General features: G+C 42.6%; 1 protein-coding gene across 2 annotated transcripts in view; it reads right to left on the bottom strand.

Moving 5' to 3' along the window:
* MGAT3 (beta-1,4-mannosyl-glycoprotein 4-beta-N-acetylglucosaminyltransferase) overlaps window positions 1-13,354 on the bottom strand; it is a 157,953-nt gene that overhangs the window by 116,035 nt on the left and 28,564 nt on the right. The gene's annotated exons all lie outside the window — the stretch shown is intronic.

Raw genomic sequence — 13,354 nt, 5'->3', positions numbered from 1 at the left:
TGTCAGGTGAGGAATGGTGATCCCAGTATGCATAACTCTTGCAATTATGCAGCAGTATGACACATACACACACACACACACACACACACACACACACACACACACACACACACACACACATGCAAGGTTGGGGAAATACTTCCATGTCCACTGTAATTGATATTGCCTATGTATGACCAGCCTAATTAATTACTTCCTCATTACATTGCCTCTTGGCTTTTTGGAGTGCTACTGAAAATTGGCACATTGTTGATGCTCATCCTGAGCTGTTTCACTTCTCTAACTCCAAGCAAATCTTCCATTTGCTAATGTAGGACAAAATAATGTTTGCTGCATAGTAGGGTAAGTTCCAGCTCGGGTCCGATTGTACACATCTCACAAATACAGCCTGATTTCAACTTTAAATGCTATCTTCTAGACTGATTTCAAGTAATTACATTACTTGAAATACAAAATAATCATTTTCTGTCATGCAATATATACCTGAAATAGATTTTTTTTTATTTCTGTATAAAGTACAGTAACTAGTATATCTAGCACATGAATAATCAGACACTTCTAAAAGTATGCTTTATTAAAAGGAGATGTATGGGGGTCAATAAAATACTCATCTCTATCCTGCATCTGTCCCCAACCTGCTTTAAGCCCAAGAAATAAACGATCACATGAGCGCTGATCGCTCAGTTCTTTCAGTCTTCTCAGAGCAGAGAGAGGTGACTGTCAGTCATTGCTCTCCGTTCTGCTCCTCTAATGTTCACTGGAGCACTGGGAAGGGGGCAGGCGCAGCTGCTTTTGACTTTCAGCCACCCACTAAGATCTTGAGCCAGCTGTCAATCAGGGAGCCAGGTTTATCCTGACAAGATGGTTGGGATCATTCCGGAGCCTAGGGCGGCTCTGTGACATCAGCTGACAGTGGACTTTAGCCTGCTATATGCCAACTCTGTATCACAGGAGAGCACAAGTGCATTCCTGAGACCCACAAGAGAAGTATGACCATAACAATATTTGGCCATACTTCACTTTTAACAAAAGTAAAACAAAACCTACAAAAAAGAATGGGCAGGTTGTAAATTGGCACATTGAGTGTTTGTAACATCTAACAAGTAATTATTTACTTTTGATGCTATTATTTTTTTCTTTTGATGACAAAACCAGTCGGGCAGAGCTTCAACTGACGCAGTCATGGATTAAAAGATACATGCCGGTGTTCTGGCATATAGCATCCGTCTATCGGATAGTGTCCGCCCCAGCGTTTGCGCAGTACGGAGCAGAAGGAGATTTGGAAAATCTCTGAAGATGAACGGCGCCTGCGCCGTGAGTGGAAGTGCTAGCCCCACCATCCAAGTAGACATAGGGCTGCAAATATTAGAGGGCCCCTCTCGGGCTCGCTTCGCTCGTCACGCTTCGGGCAGGGCCTTGCTAAGCTCGGCTCTTTTTATTCCAACTCTATGTCCACTTGGATGGTGGGGCTAGAACCTGGACTCACGGTGCAGGCACCGTTCATCTTCGGCTATTTTCGGAATCTGTGTTTCCTGTGTACTGCGCATGCGCAGTACACAGCAGACACTTACCGATGGGGGACACAATGTGATAGGACACCGGCTTTGAATCTATGGCTATGCGCTTTGTTGTTTCTTCTTACATGTAAGTGTAGTACCTTTTATTAAATAAATGGTTTTAAGTTTTTTTACACTATGGAGAGGTGTCTGTTTAAGGCTGGGTTCACACCGCTGCGGCTGGGAGACCCGGATGTGATTCGCACCGCACTGCAGTGCAAATCACATCCGATCTCTGTGCGATGCGAGTTCAGCCATACAGTATGGCTGAATTCGCATCGCACCCGCCGCAAACTCGCACGGGACCCTTTTTTGGTCCGCAGCCGAATCGGATCGCATGGGTGTTCACACCATGCGATCCGATTCCTGTCCGAGTTTGCAGATCGCACTGCGATATGCGAACTGATCTGGGGGTGTCATTAAGGTTTCACTGATACTCCCAGCAGTCCGCATAGGGCAGTGTGAACTGCCGGCGGGAGGCATGCGATGCGGGTTTGCGGCGTTCCCGCATCGCTTCAGTGTGAACCCAGCCTAATTTACATGACCAACTGGATATAGAACATTGCAGCCATATGTGTATATCAGTATCCCTATTATATTGAGGAGTGTCCACAGTGGAGATTATGACCATCCTGAAAGGGGAGTCATGTGGAATCAGTAAGTGACCATTTCATCTATCACTTTGGCTGAAGGTGTTGGTGGGTGTCAAGGTACAAGTTGGTGTCAAGTGGAACTGTAAACCGTGTTTCACCTCTGATTATCTTCACGTCACACACTGAGATTGGAATTGGACTTTGTTTATGTTTTCCACTATGGCTTCATGGCATGGAGAGATTTTGCTCCTTTTTGTATATTTTTTTGTCACTTGCACTATTACCTGACATGATTTATATGTTTTAGTCAGGGTCTAATACCACTTTTTGTATGTACTGATAGTTTATTGGATTCATTTAGGGCATCTTCAAAATAATTATGTTGTTATTTTGATGAACTTTGGTTAAGCTCAACACAACACTACAACAATTATTTGCTACCCTTTAGTGTGTTAAATATACAGCTGAAAGCATTTTGTTCTATCTGGTCGAAAAGTGCAAAAAGTACAGTGAGTGTGCACTAGGGGTGCAACGGATCAAAAAACTCACAGATCGGATCATTCCTCGGATGAGAGTCACAGATCGGATCATTTTTCGGATCTATAATAATAAATAATAATTGAATTTGCAAAAACTTGTGACAATTTCACCACAATCTCCCCACTGTAATATGCACAATCTCCCCCACTGCAATGGACATCTCCACCACTGTAATATTGGCTGAGTGTGGCTGGGTAAGGCAGAGCATGGCTGGGTATGGCGGAGTATGGCTGGGTATTGCAGAGTATGGCTGGGTATTGCAGAGTATGGCTGGGTATCGCAGAGCATGGCAGGGTATGGCTGGGTATGGCAGAGCATTGGCAGAGTATTGCAGAGAATTGGCTGGGTATTGCAGAGTATTTTGGCGGGATATTGGCAGGGTATTGCAGCGTATTGGCAGGGTATTGCAGAGTATTACAGAGTATTGCAGAGTATTGGCAGGGCATTGGCAGGATATTGCAGAGTATTGGCAGGGTATTGGCGTGGTATTGCAGAGTATTGGCAGGGTATTGCAGAGTATTGGCAGGGTATTGCAGAGTATTGGCAGAGTATGGAGGGTTGGCTGTGACTGCAATTGTCACAGAGCAGTGCTGTGGGCATTACAGATCCAGCCCACAGCGCTGCTGCTATCCGATCTCTCCCCTCCACTGTACAGATCAGTACACAGAGGGGAGAGAGGAACCGGCATCATGACATGATGCTGGTTTGTTTACAAGTGATCGCTCTGTCATTTTACTGAGCGATCACATTGTAAACAGCCGCTGGTTGTACAAAGATGGCCACCGCTCCAGAGCTAGGCCAAAGCCGCGGCCCTTCCTAAGGCCGAGGCAGTGGAGTGCTCCACAGATCGCGCCGTGTGCCGATCCGAACAGGGTGACACATTCGGATCACGGATTGGTGGCGATCTGTTGCACCCCTAGTGCGCACTGTCACCCTGGGACAGGAAGTGTGCTTCTGTCAGGACCACAGAGTGAAAAACAAAAAAAAAGAAGAAAAACTCAACCATGATATCTAATGACTGGCAAGCTGTAATATTACTTTTTTATTGGGTTTTAGCAGGCTTTAAATATTTTCATAAGTACTGGTAAGTTTAGTAAAACTGTAAAACATAAACAAGACCTATGTAGGCATGTCAGATATAGAGGATTGCTGTCCAGCTATATAAATACAAACCTGCCTTTTAGAGAAAGAGCTCCAATAAGTTTTAGGGTTTTTTTTTTTGGTCCTTTAACTTGATCAATTTTGAACTGGTCCAAATAAAATCCATAAGTAAACAGAACTACACCAAAAAGAATATTTAAAGTTTAGGATCCACTAGTCTTTAAAAAAAACAACCCATACCTACTTTGATGTCCATCATTAGGTAGAGCATCAGCTAGCTAAACTATCCAGGCTGTGTTATCAAGGACTTTCCTAATGCTTTTGTGTATGGACATGGTAATAGCTCGGTAGTTTTACATGTTGTGAAACCTGTTATTAGATGTTGCAGCCAAATAGTAATTGTGCAATTAGTAATGTGCACCACGATGAGGTGATGAACATAAACTGTATACAATTGACAGAAAACATTTTTACGATGAACATGTACTTTGTCCTTTAACCTCCCTGGCAGTATGATTATGTCTGATTTTTGAATCAGAAAGAGGTACATTTTATATTGTAGGCCTGTAATTCTAAGGAATAACTGACTTAACTGCTTACCGCACGCTCACCGTCATATGATGGTGGAGCGGTGCAGCTCTTGTTCTGGGCCGCCGTCATATGACAGCGGCCCAGAACGGCCGCTCCCGCGTACCCAGCGCAGCAATCGATCGTGGCTGCGCCGTGTTGCTAGGATATGGCGCGACCCTGATCTGTGGAAAGAGCCAAGTCCTCGGCTCTTTAAACATGTGATCTGATGTGTCCAATCACAGCCAGTCACATGTATAGAAGGAAGTGCTGGTAATCGGCGCTCCTCGCTTCACACTGACAGAGTGTGTGGCGAGGAGAGCCGATCAGCGGCATCTCCTCACAGGGGAACATTTAGGAATGTAATCAGGGCACTGATTATCAATGCTCTATATACAATAGTAAAAAAAAAAGTGTAAAAAAACAGTGCTCACCAATGCCAATGATCAGTGCCCACCAGTGGCATCAATCAGTGCCCACCACTGCCCAAATGTGCCACCAATCAGTGCCCATTAGCGATGCTAGTCAATTCTGGCAATCAATGCCGCCTATCAGTGCTGCCCATCAATGCAGTCAATCAATGCCCATCAGTGTCACCCATCAGTGCCACCCATCAATGCCGCCTATTAGTGCCCACTAATGCCACCTATTAGTGCCCACCAGTGCTGCCTAACAGTGCCCACCAGTGCCACCTAACAGTGCCCACCAGTGCTGCCTATCAGTGTTCATCAGTGCCACATATCAGTGCCACCTGTCAGTGCCCATAAGTGCGGCATATTAGTGCCTCCTCGTCAGTGCCACATAATCAGTGCCAGTAAGTGCCACCTCATCTGTGCCCATAAGTGCCACCCCATCAATGCCCACCAGTTCAGCCTATCAGTGCCCATCAGTACCGCCTCATCAGCGCACATCAGTGAAGGCGAAAATTTACTTAGTTACAAAATGTACTGACAGAAAAAAAGTGAAAGTGCCCTGTAGGCAAGTGGTTAAATCTGTCCAAACAAGAGTCTAGTAGACATCCCAGGTATGATAAAGGTTGAAACATGAATCATAAGTTATAATAAATAATTATAAAAAATAATAATACATTTTATTCAATAATCTAATTAAAAACACTGAAAATTGTCCAAACAAGGGTGCAATATTACTAGTCATTGTAATACTAGACACTGCATATTGGTTTAGCAAACATCCCGGGTATTAAAAATTTTGAAATATGGAACTGCACAGTCTGACGTCACAATGGAAAGCGCCCTTCTATGCCAAAAGCGGTTTTAGACCAGCTAAAAAACAGCGATAGTGAATTAGAATCACTTGCAGAATTTAGCAATAGTGATTTGCCTAGCGTTAACGCTCATTTGGCCATAGGACTTATGACAGGTAAAGGGGTAAAGCATAACTATGATAAGAATTGAAAGCAGGTAGGCTTTTATTACAGATGAGACTCTGGATGTGTATTCTGCCATGAATGCTTCTTATTACATCAAGTTTCTTTAGAATGAACAATGAGCTGCATATGCACAGCTCAGTTTTCATCCCCTGCGTGGTAATGCCAGGAGAGGATAACAGGACGCTTGCTTTTATTGAGTTGTCTATAGCTAGCTATAAACTCATGTCCAATCTGATGGCCTTAGGGGGGGGCCACTATCATCCACTCATTGGGTTGATTTACAACTAGAACTGGAGAGTGCAAAATCTGGTGAAACTCTGCATGGTAGCCAATCAGCTTCTAACTTCGGCTTGTTCAACTAAACTTTGACAAATAAACCTGTAAGCTGATTGATTTATATGCAGTGCTGCAGCAGATTTTCCACTCTCCATTTTTAGTAAATCAACCCTATCATGTCTGGTGCTGTAGAGAGAGGACAAGGAAATAAATGACCCCTTATACCATAAGGGAACAACAGTCACATGTAAAAAGTTTTCCAACCTACCTAATTGACAGATTCGTCAGACAGTATTGGACTGGGTCAGGTACCGTATTTGCTATCTCATTATAAATCAGTCCGCATCCACTGCAGCCACACTCACACTCCTTCTTATCCAGCTCTAGTTGATAAGAAAACTTTCTGTCCATTTCCCCCTGTTACCCGAAGGGCATCTATATTGAAACAGGGAGGCGCCGGGTTACGAACCTGTTAGGGACTGTCCTCCTGTTTGTAATTCGGAAATGTTCGTAAGTCGGCCGCGCATGCGCAGAACGACAATTACGGACATTTCCGATGTCCTGTTGAATGCCGTTCTGCGCATGTGCGGCAAATTACGGACATTTCCGATGTTTTCCGAGGCTGCTCCGTCTGGCTGCGCATGAGCAGAATGGCCGAGCAAAATGGCAGAGGTTCCCCGCAGCGCCTGGTTCGTAAGTAGGAGATGTCCGTAGGTCGGGCGCTCATAAGTCGAGGACCCCCTGTATTGTAGATATTGCTTCATTATTTGTGACACAGATTAATAAAACAAAAATTTAACAGAAAATGTTTCTTCCTAGACGGTAAGAAAGATTTAGGGCCCTTTCACATGTGCGGACCGTTCAGATCCGCCTGTCAGTTTTTTCAGCAGACCTGAACGGTCGCTCCATACATCTCTATGGAGCGATGGATGTCAGCAGTGACATTTCCGCTGACATCCGATCTGCCCACATCCGATCCGCAAAATCCAGACAGATAGAAACCCTATTTTCCATCCGTCTGGCAGATCAGATAAAAACGGACAGGCGGTCCGTAATCATCAGATCCCCCCATAGAGAAGAGCGGAGATCTGACCGGTCCGTCCCTGCACAGTGTGCTGAGCAAGCGGATGGCTAAATATGGATCTGCACACGTGAAAGGGACCTTACTGTTTGATGTTATAGAACTCTTCCTTCGGCTTTTAAGAATCAGTCTCAGTTAAACACTGTTTTAGCTAGAAATTGCTACATGCAACTCACTTGCATCAGAGGAAATCTTAGTATTGCAGTAATGTTTTTCTACAGTAAATTGACAAGCCAGCTGCAGCATAAGTGACTTAAATATAGATCTCGGTTATGGGGCACTTGCCCAGTTTTGTGATATTTTTGGAAACCAGAGAACAGAAATAGGCTACAAAATAAACTGTTATTAATATATTAAACTGCCTAAAAAAAGGAATATTCACTTTGAAAAATGTTTAAACGTGTTTTGTTGTTATAACTGCTGTCCATTTACTAACTATTTTCTTACCAAAGCAAATGCAGTAGTCACTGCAGTAGCACCCAATCATGTTTTTCTCACTGTCTTCAATTACAAGATTTTTCTGGTAATGATTGTCATCCAGACTAATGCCCCCCCCCCCCCCCCCCCCCCCGAGATTATCTAATAGCTATGACTAATCATCGTCCGTTTTTTTTTTTGCATGCTAATCTCATGTCAAATCTGATGAATTTACTAAAGTCACGAAAATTCTTGTACGACAGAATAAAAATGCGGAAGTGATGTAATGTGTTGTAATGCATTTGTGTTGCATTTTCGAACGACAGCTGTACTGATTAAACGAAAATCGTACGCTCTGGCATCGCACAAAATTTTTTTCTGTGTATGTCCAATAGAATAATATCGGATGAACTGTCCTGATTGGCTCTCGAAAGCTCTGTACTAACGATCCGATTATCGTACGATCGTTTAGAATGCGGCATTTCTTGGACAATTTTTGGATCGTGTGTATGGGGCATTAAAGTGAGAGTAGATCAAAGATATGGAGTCTGTTACTGACGGATCACATTAAGAAAACGCTGGATCTGCTGGGCACGCCAGTATCTCAATCAAGAACAACCCTGCATGAACAGTAAATCAGGATTTAAAAAAAAACCGGAAGAGTTAGTGACGTTCCTCTTTGAGTGATTCTCCAAGGTAGCCCATAGATGAGTCCCTTTTTTTGTTTAACCAGTGGATTGAATGAAAAAACTGACCCAATTCATCCATCCACACATTCAAGGTGGATGGGGGAATCCTCCCCACTGTGTCTTTGTATTCTAACAGCAGGGAGGCTTCCCCACCATCAGAATACACGGAATAACACTGCAGACTATAGCCAGCAGTGCAGATTAAGGGGCTAAAATAGAACAGGGTGCTTGAACATAGGTAGATCGACTTCTGTTCAACCACAATAGCCATACATGGATTGAAATTCAGCTGGTCCCTGCTGAACAAACTGAATTTTGCTCCATGTATACAGGCATACCCCACTTTTTAGTACACAATGGGGTTTATTTACTAAAGCTGACAATTGCAAAATCCGGCTCACTTCTGCATAGAAACCAATGAGCTTCTGTTTTTTTTTTACAAAAGTTTAATTGAACAAGCTGGGGTTAGAAGCTGATTGGATTCTATGCAAAATTGAGCCTGATTTTGCACTTTTCAGCTTTAGTAAATAAACCCCATTGCGTAGTTAACCGGTTCCCGAGCAGCGTACGCCGATGTACGTCGGCAGAATGGCACGGGCAGGCATATTGGTGTACAGGTACATCCAATCTTTAATGCCGCCCTGCCGGCGGTGCGCTCGCGTGCTGGTCGGAACCCCCATGAGTCCGGTCGTGGGTCCCGTGGACTCGATCGCAGTGGGGATACCCGCGATCGTCTCAGGGGGCGGCTGAATGAGGAAATGCCGTTGTAAACAGCATTTCCCCGTTCTGCCTAGCAACTAGTGACGCTGATCTCTGCTCCATGTGATTGGAGCAGAGATCAGTGTTCACTAAATTAAAGCCCAGCCCCCCACAGTTAGTAACACACCCCTAGGAACACTTAACCCCTACACTGCCACCCACTGGTTAACCCCTTCACTGCCACTGTCATTTACACAGGAATCACTGCATTTATATAGCAGTGATTGCTGTATAAATGACAATGGTCCCAAAAATGTGTCAAAAATGTCCAATGTGTCCACCATAATGTCGCAGTCACAATAAAAATCGCTGATCGCTGCCATTACTAGTAAAAAAAAAATTATTAATAAAAATGCCATAAAACCATCCCCTATTTTGTAAACGCTATAACTTTTGCGCAAACCAATCAATAATCGCTTATTGCGATTTTTTTTACCAAAAATATGTAGAATACGTATCGGCCTAAACTGAGGGAAAAAATGTTTTTTTTATATATTTTTGGGGGATATTTATTATAACAAAAAGTTAAAAATGATGCATTTTTTTCAAAATTCTATTTTTGTTTATAGCGCAAAAAATAAAAACCGCAGGGGTGGTCAAATACCACCAAAAGAAAGCTCTATTTGTGGGAAAAAAAGGACGTCAATTTTGTTTGGGAGCCACGTCACATGACCGCGCAATTGTCAGTTAAAGCGACGCAGTGCCGAATCGCAAAAAGTGGTCTGGTCTTTGACCAGCAAAATGGTCCAGGGCTGAAGTGGTTAAAAGTGGGGTATACCTGTATGCAGTTTAAAGTAGAACTATAGGCAATTTTTTCTTCATTTTGGATAGAGTAAGGAGGGTTAAAACCCCTGTCAGTTTATTTTTGCAGAGTCCCATTGGAGAGATTTCACTTCACTTGCTGTCCCATAACCAAAACAGGAAGTGAGAGGAATCCTTGGGGGCCCCCAGGTTACCAGGACTAGTGTCCTTATTGGAAGATTTACCCTCTATTACTTTTCTGAGGGCAAATAAAAATTGGGGATTTTATTTTACTTTCAATGATAACGGTAAACACAGACAAATAGAGAAGGTGAATCTCCCTAACAAGGACACATACAGCTATAAAAACTGACATGTGTTCTAATACATGTCTACTTTATCCAAAACGTATTCCCAATCAGAAAATCGGACGAAAAATGCCGCTTTCGAAGCAATAGTATGATAATCTGATTGTTAGTACACAGCTTTCAAGAGCCGATCAAGACAATTCATGTAAAATTATCTGAAGGGACAAACACCAAAAATCTCTTATAATACTAGAATGTCGAATTTTTGTTTAATCAGTATAGTATTCGTCTGAAAAAAATCAGAAGACCAAGACCGCGCATGCTCGGAAACTAAAGAATACATTACAATACGATAAAACCATTACATCACTTTTGAATGTTGTATTTTGTCATACGAGAATTTTCTTAACTTTGGTAACCTCTTCATTTTCGATATGAGACTAGCATGAAAAAAAAAATGGACGATCATTTGGTCAATTTTCTCATCATATGTAAGAGGCTTCACAAAAAGTTTTGCCTTTAGCTGTAGTTTAATACCTCCCCTTAGTGACATGCATTTAGATATACCATAAACATAGGCAATTTTAAAACACAAAGGTAAAAAAAAGAATTCTGGTAAAAATCATTAATATTGCAAGTTTACTTGCATAAAATTAATTAGCTTATTAAATAATAGATCTTTCAAAAAAAATGCAAAAACAGCATAAAGCTGTTTTTTTTTGCTTGGTTTTCTGATTGTATGTACTAGGCATAAGTTTTGGATAGAGTAAAGATGCATTAGAACACCCGTTTTCATTGCTGCCTGTGCCCCTATTAGAGAGATTCACCCTCTCTATTTGTCCTGTTTACCGTTATCATTGAGAGTGAAAGTGAAAGAAAATCCCAAATTTTGGGCTGTCCGCAGAAAGCTAATAGAGGGGAAATCTTCCAATAAAAACTAAAACAAAACAAAAACAAAAAACATTTTTTTTTAAATGTGCAGACTCTATGGACTACTCTGTCTTTTTTAATGCCGTCACTTTTCTGTTTCTAGGGCAAGGGAGGGGATCATGTGGAAGGGTTAAATGCTCTTTTATGTCTAGGGGCAGCAAAAAGAACATTTACTCAATCCTATACACGCTCTGGCAGTGGACTGTCCCTCAGCATCCTCACATCCAGTGCAGAGCTATGGGCTATGGCCTTTACATTGAATTTCATGATGTCTGGGGACCTACAATTGCTAAAGCATAAGGTAGAAGAAGCTGCAGGCACAAGTCTAACAACCCAGAGGAGCCTGTAGGAACAGAGGATCGGGTAAATAAAAGTGCTTTTTGCAGTCCCCTGAACCACAAAGACCACTGCAAGGTAGCATTTTTGTTTTCCACAGAGTTCAGCTTTAATGTAGTCTTTCGTTCAGTAGCTATAACAAGGGTATGGCTGCCAGTCTCTAAAGAATACTCATAAGAGATTTATTAGCTTTAGAATTCTGTCTCCTTAAAAAATGTAAATATATTTAAAATAAAAGGTGCCTTGTGCTGCAAGTTTTTTTTTAGATTACCAACCAGTGGAAATAACCTTTTTTTCCCTATAAAAATAATAAACATGTTATACTTACCTGCTCTGTTGCACTGGATTTGCACAGAGCAGCCCGGATCCCCATCTTCTGTGATCCTGGCCCCTCCCTCCTGTTCAGTGCCGCCACAGCAAGCGGCTTTCTATGGGGGCACCCGAGCTGAGTCATCGCTCCCTGTATCCATTCGGACAAAGAGCCCCGACCCGGCCCCTCTCTCCCCCGATTGGCTAACTGACTTTGATTGACATCAGTGGGAGCCAATGGCACCGCTGCTGTGTGTCAGCCAATCAGGAAGGAGAATCTCAAATGGCTGAGACACTCGTGGACATCGCTGGTTAGAGAGGGACCTCAGGTAAGTATTAGGGGGCTGCTGCGCCAGTGGAATGAATGAAAAAACTGACCCAAGAATGATTTTTATCTTAATGCTTAAAATTTTACATTGATGTCATCTGCATTTTATTCATTTCATTTTTGAGGTTAGATTGCTATGCATTCATCAGATGAAGAAAATAGCTGACAGGAAAGAATATGTACTACAAAATGCCCATAGTATCTTCTTTCACGGTCCTCTATCATTTCAAATTAGTCATTGGATCATTTAGAAAATGACAGTGATATTTTGCAGACATTGGCTTCAACAAAATGGCTGCTGTTAGATTCCTGTCCCCATCAGATAAATACAGTCACTAAACAACCAATCCGATACTTCTGATGAAGTCACGTGACATAATGCATAGGGTCTGGCCGAAGTGAACAGTGGACCGGAAGTAACATGAGAGGAGATCAAACACCAATGTTTTCAGCTTTTATGCGCTTTTTAACTTACATTGATGTAAGCATTCATTTGTCTTAAATTCCTTTTTAAAACGATTTCACACTATAGGAGGAATTCTATCTATTTCCATAGTTGCCAACTGTCCCAAATTTCCTGGGACATTCCTGGTATTTAGACCTTTGTTTCGGTCTTACCATTTCCCAGGAACCACCCAGGCTCTGCCTCTTATTTCTTCCCTTCGGCCTCCACCAGCTCAGCTGGTCTTTTGTAAATGGCGCGGGGACCATCCTTTGTATGGAGGGACTCTCCTTGGGACATCTTATGTAAGCAGGGTCTCCTCTGGGGACACCTGATGTAAGCAGGGACTGCATTAAGATAAAAAAAACCTTCTGCCTTTACAACCTCTTTAATCATTGTTAGGCTAGCCACAGAAGTAAGGAGGTCTGAAGAAGCAAATGATTTAAAGTTTAATATTTGTTCATCCAAGACAATCTGTTCACATGATTGATTTTTCTAAACGTTTCTACAGAGATCAGGAAAAAGTTGCCCAATTTAGCTAAATATGTTTGGACAAGAAAACGTCCATTTGGCAATGTCAGACATTACCAAGCTTTCTTCGATTGATAGAAAGCTGGGGTGGATTTCCAACCACGTAAGATGCCGCGTACACACGACTGGACTTTGACGGACTAGGTCCGACAGTCTTCCGGCTGAGTTCCGGCGGACTTTCTGAATGAACGGTCTTGGCCACACACAATCACACCAAAGTCAGACGGATTCGAACGTGATGACGTATGACCGAATTAGAATAAGGAAGTTCATAGTCAGTAGCCAATAGCTGCCCTAGCGTTGGTTTTTGTCTGTCGGACTAGCATACACACGAACGGATTTCTCGGTCCGGCGGAGCTCCGGCAGAAAACTTTAAAACATTTTCTATTTCTAAACTCTGCCGGCTTTTTGGCAAGCAAAGGTCCGATGGAGCCCACACACGATTGAATTGTCCAACTGA

This window comes from Lithobates pipiens, unplaced genomic scaffold (assembly GCF_037356315.1).
Source record: "Lithobates pipiens isolate NorthernLeopardFrog02 unplaced genomic scaffold, aLitPip1_a1.2 Scaffold_23, whole genome shotgun sequence".
Lineage (NCBI taxonomy): Eukaryota > Metazoa > Chordata > Amphibia > Anura > Ranidae > Lithobates > Lithobates pipiens.
This window is presented reverse-complemented; position numbering and strand designations above follow the sequence as displayed.